Source organism: Terrapene carolina, unplaced genomic scaffold (genome assembly GCF_002925995.2).
Source record: "Terrapene carolina triunguis isolate 2854851 unplaced genomic scaffold, T_m_triunguis-2.0 Scaffold448, whole genome shotgun sequence".
NCBI lineage: Eukaryota > Metazoa > Chordata > Testudines > Emydidae > Terrapene > Terrapene triunguis.
The window spans coordinates 809,882-815,660 of record NW_020664799.1 but is presented as its reverse complement, the minus strand read 5'-3'; the positions used below and the strand labels follow the sequence as shown (position 1 = coordinate 815,660).

Below are 5,779 nucleotides of genomic sequence, written 5' to 3'. Positions count from 1 at the left end.
GGGCAGGCCACCATAATCCAAGACATTCCATTTCCTCTTATGGACATGACAAACTTATTTAACACTAACCAGTCCTTGACCGCTTGTTACCTTAAATCCTTGCTTCAGTTGCAACACGTACCTCACGTACTCATGTCAAGCACACAGCATTCATACTAGGCCTCCATGGCCTATAGTGTATTACAATATATATGACTTATATCCCACCAGTACCAGTCATCCCCTCCTCTCCACCACTCCTGGCTGGCTCGCCAAATCTGTTACCCAGGGGTTGCAGAAGCCAAAGCTGTGGTAAATTAACTGTTTCTTTCCAGGTTTACATCAATGGGGACTAAGCTCCTCGGATTGACAAATGATTGATACAGACCAGAGTGCTTTTTTAAAAAAAATTAGGTTTTAAGCATATAAACAGACATATATGCTATAGCAGTAGGTTTAGAGAATTCCAAACATTATAGTAACCCAAAGTCTGAGATGGTTTCGAGTGATTAACAGCCAGCCTTCCGGGGGCCCTCCTTCTGTCCAGTTGCTGGGGCGTTTAGGTGTCAGGTCCTTGCCCGAAGAAAACCTCCCTTGGACTGTCCCAAAGTATATTTTTTGCTTAATTTTTTATAGCTAACTTAAACAAAGCACATAACTCATAGTGATGCCTAGTGGATCACCATAGGAACCCCTAGTGGGTCACTAATTCTTCTAGTTTTAGCAAATTTATTATTTTTTATTAAAGCATTTTTAGTTATAATAAAAGTTATATGTTAGGAGCACTTAAACCCAAGGTCAGCTGTTTAAACACACCTTTTATGGTACATTAACTTTTTGTCCTATTCTGATTAGCAAAACTGTAAAAACGCAGCTATAAATTATTCCTAGCTATGTAATATTTGGTTTTCCACTACCAATGGCTGGACACACAAAATAGCTAATTCCAGTAATGTCAAGTTTAATTCTCCCCACAACACCATGACTGCTTACTTTGCTTAAGAGCGTTTAGTGAGGGACCTTATCAAAGGCGTTTTGAAAGTGTAAGTTTACTGTATCCACTGGATCATGCTTGTCCACATGTTTATTGACCCCCTCAAAAAAATCTAATAGATTGGTGAGGCATCATTTCTCTTTACAAAAGACAAGTTGATTCTTCTCCAAAAAATCATGTTCATCTATGTGTCTGGTAACTCTGTTCTTTTATGGTTTTAACCAATTTCCCTGGTCCTGATGTTAGGCTTGCCTACCTGTAATGTCTGAGATTGCCTCTGGAGCCTTTTTAAAAAATTGGCATCATGGTAGCCATCCTCCAGTCATCTGTTACAGAACCTGATTTCAATGATAGGTTCCATACGGCAGTTAGTAATTCTGCAATTTCATATTTTAGTTCCTTCAGAACTCTTGATCAGGAGTGTGATTTACCCAAAGTTGGTGGGCACAAACAAAGATCTCTGAAGTAATTGCCAGTTTTGAGAGAATGCAGTCTCCAAACCACACAGGGACTACAGATAGACTGCAAGGAGCACACGAGTACGTAAATTGCAAAGGGTACTACCCCATTGTTATGCAGGCCTTTGTTAACCACAGAGGCTGATTTATGGATGCCAATGTAGACTGCTGCAGAGCACAGCTCTACCAGTCAGTATTATTTGCAGTACAACTGTATAGGGGGATTCAAACACTATGTTCTGGGTACTGGCTGGGCGTTGCCATGTTGGATGGATCAAGCCTCTCTACACCTGCTCTGCTTTCCCCACCCTGACATACAGCATGCTCAAAATGGCATTGACACCAAAGACTTTTAATGGGTTTATTTCCCTAAAAGTATCAAATCCCACAACCATCAGCGCAACGTGCCACCCAAGATTCTGGTCTGCCTAGTGCTCTCTCTCCCACCTGGTCCACTGGTGCCCTCCCTCCTCCCCTTTCCAAGAAAATGGCATTGTAGTATTTCAGAAAAAAAAAAAAAGATTGCAGATACAGAAAGAATAAAGGCAATAGAAAATGTCCTTTGGCTCACAATGTGATCAGCCACCTGCATATCTTCCAGATGTGTCCACTACCTTTTTAAACAAGGCACTTCTGTGCCTATTGGAGACTGGTTCAGGGTAACATCCTCCTTGCTTCAGGGTAACAGCCTGTAGAGTTGCACCCATAGTTACTATCCTGACCCCTGCTCCCAAGGAAAAGCATAGAAAAAGGAAAGGACATGCAGGAAAGGAAAGGACATGCTGCAGAGGTCGTGCTGAAGAACATGCGACAAGGAGCCAAGTTTGCATGTGTGCAAGTGATATGCTGAGGCATCTTTATCTTGATGCAACTTGCATCGACCAAAGTTTGTAATGTAAACGTGGCCCTAGTATCAAATACTTCACTGAATTTATACTTGGTTAACTCGATTTAAAACTCTAACTTGACTTGATATTAAAACTTTAAAAAAAAATGAAATTGGACAAAACTAGATAGGGTGGATGGGACAATGGAATTTAAATCAGTGTCAACTTAACAAAATCTAGCAAAATCATTAATATTCTTAGGCTAAGCCTGATTCTTAAATGAAATTCACAGTCATATGATTACTACAGCTTGAAATTCAGACATCTCTAGCTGAAAATGGTTAGAATAATGCATACAAAAGTTGGGGTACATGAATTACCAATTCTTCCTGGTTCAAAGCAAGAAAGTCACAAATAAACCATTGTCCTGGCTCAGTGCCCAGAGCCAAGTTGGGACATCACATTGACAACCACAGTCAGAGCAGTAGAAGTGTTTCTCTCTTGTGTGGATTCTCCTATGTCTAACAAGGTCTGTGAGCTCTGACTGAAGCTTTTCCTGCAGTCAGGGCCGTTATAGAATCTCGCTCTTGTATGTAGTATCTGATATTTTATAAAGTATGAGCTCCAACTGAACCTTTTCCTGCTGTCAGAGCAGTTATAGGGTTTCTGACCTACGTGAAGTCTCTGTTGTGAATTGAGGTGTGAGCATTCACTGAAGCTTCTCTTGCAGTCAGAGCAGTTGAAGGGGTTTTCTCCTGGTTGGATTATACGATATCTGTTAAGATTTGAGCGCCGACTGAACCTTTTCCCACAGTCAAGGCAGTTAAAGGGCTTCTCGCCTGTGTGCGTTCTCTGATGTTCAATAAGGTATCAACTCTGATTGAACTTTGTTCCACAGTCAGAGCAGCTATTGGCAATGTTCCTTCTAATATTTTACATCCATGTGGGGAATGAATTTTGTTATATGCACCAATATGGAGGTGATGTGTGGTGGGGGTGGGGTCCGAGCGGTTCAGAGAGTGTGTGTGTGTGTGTGGGGGGGAGGGGCTCAGGGCTAGGGCAGAGAGTTGTGGTGCATGGGAGTGAGGGGTCTGGCTGGAGATGCGGGCTTTAGGGTGGGGCTGTGGATGAGGGGTTTGGGATGCAGGAGGGGGCTCAGGGCTAGGGCAGAGGGTTGGGGTGTAGGGGGTGAGGGCTCTGGCTGGGGGTGCAGGCTCTGGTGTGGGGCCAGAGATGAGGGGTTTGGTGTGCAGGCTGCCCCAAGGAGAAAGGACTCCCCCAGCCCTCTCTTGCCGCACCAGCCCGGGTCCAGGGGAGAGTGCCTCTCCGTCTCTCCCTGTCCACGATAGCTCTGGGGCGGAGGGAGAGGCACCTCTCAACCATCCATGATAGCTCCTGGGGTTGGGGCCGGGGGAGAGGGGCCTCTCCCCGCCTGGGCAGCCCTTGATAGCCTGCTGCGCAGCCCCGCAGCTTAGAGGGAACTTAGGTTATAGGGTTTCTGTCTTGTGTGAAATTTCTGATGTGCAATAAGGTGTGAGCTTTAACTGAAGCTTTTCCTCTAGTCAGAGCAGTTATAGGGTTTCTCTCTTGTATGTAGTATCTGATGTTTAATAAGGTATGAGTTTCGACTGAACCTTTTCCCGCAGTCAGAGCAGTTATAGGGTTTCTCTCTTGTATGTATTATCTGATGTTTAATAAGGTATGAGTGCCGAGTGAACCTTTTCCTGCAGTCAGAGCAGTTATACGGTTTCTTTCCTGTGTGGATTGTACAATGACTGTTAAGATTTGAGCGACGACTGAAGCTTTTCCCACAGTCAGAGCAGTTGAAGGGGTTCTCACCTGTGTGGATTCTCCTATGTCTACCAAGGTCTGAGATCTGACTGAAGCTTTTCCTGCAGTCAGGGCAGTTATAGGGTTTCTCTCCTGTGTGGATTCTCTTATGTCTAACAAGGTCTGAGCTCTGACTGAAGCTTTTCCCACAGTCAGGGCAGTTATAGGGTTTCTCTCTTGTATGTCGTCTCTGATGTTTAATAAGGTATGAGCTCCGACTGAAGCTTTTCCCACAGTCAGAGCAGTTGAAGGGCATCTCTCCTGTGTGGGTTCTCTGATGTTCAATAAGACTTGAGTGCTGACGGAAGCTTTTCCCACAGTCACTGCAAGTGGAATGTCCCTCTTGATGGGGGATTTTCTGTTGATCAGTTTCTTTGTTTCTTTTCACCCCTCTGCTCCTGTGAGAGGATTTACCCCGTCCCTCCCCTGGATGGTTTCCCTGCTGCCTTTCTGGCTTGCGCTGACTCTTACAGGTTTCTCCCTGCTCAGGACTCTGGGAAATATGCCCTTCAGATCTTCCCCATAACATCCCACACGGTGCCACTTGCTCAGGACCTTCCTGCTGAAGACTTTCCTCGCTGTTCTCATTCACCATCCCCTGCCCTGTGGGACAGAGAGATAATCCAGACAGGAGTCATTCTCTGTGCTGGAGGGAAAGAAAATTCTGAAAGGGGAACAGGAAAAGGGGGGAACACACCCAAATAACAGCTGGGGAGGATGAAATATCATGAGCTGAGTTCATCCTCCTTCCTCAAAACCCTGCCCCAGAGGAGAGAATCCATCTTTCCTCCACATCCTCTCACTGGAGATGAAGACAGGCTGAAGGGTCACATACACTTGATTAAAATGCACAAGTGACATCTGCTATGAGGACACAGTAATTGGTTTCTGAGTCAGTTTAGCTGATTCCTCACCTGTGTGGGTGTTGCTGATGATCTCCCCTTCCTCAGAGCCCTGGAGATCCGAGACTCGCAGCTCCTCCCCTCGCTCCATCCAGGAGATCACATTAGGTTTGGAAATTGGAAATTCTGCTTGGGAAACAATTAATCAAGTGTTGATTATGTTCATTAAGGTCAGTCCTATTACTACTTCCAGACCCAGTATCTCAGTCACCCACCCAGAGAGGCTCCTTCCCCATCTTACAGAGACTGGACTATAGATCATACAAGATCCCATGACACACTCATCTGGAGTAAAGGTGCATCACCTCTGCCTCGGGAATGCCACAGCTTATTCCCCGGGGGAGCTGAGCGCTCTGCTACACTCTAGGGTACAACTAAATCTCCATTATGGAACGTTCCATTCCCCGTATCCCAGGCCAGAACAGGAACACATTACTTAAAGCTCCTGTGAGGGCTTGTAGGTCTGAAACCGAGGCCCACAGGCAGTGCTCAGACTGCAGCTGCCACCTGGCAGATCACTTAGAACTTGTAGAGAAAGGATCTAGCAGAGTTCTAGCTCCCCAAGGGCTCTGTTCACAAAGCTCCTGACTGGGGGGCATGGCTAGCCCCACTCTTTGGCTCGGATGCACTATTTAATCCAGAAGGAGAGAGAGGAAGTTGTCTGAGGAACTAGGTGAATCCTTGGCTGGCTGCTTCAGAACCTGCCTACGCTCCAGAGTCCTGAACTCCTTACTGCCTGTGCCTGGGTGGGACCCTCCATTTGCCCACAATAGCTGCTGCTCCCGCAGC

General features: G+C 45.8%; 1 pseudogene; it reads right to left on the bottom strand.

The window, feature by feature from the left end:
- Positions 1-2,933: 2,933 nt before the first annotated feature.
- On the bottom strand, positions 2,934-5,081 carry LOC112108726 (annotated as a pseudogene).
- Positions 5,082-5,779: the final 698 nt, after the last annotated feature.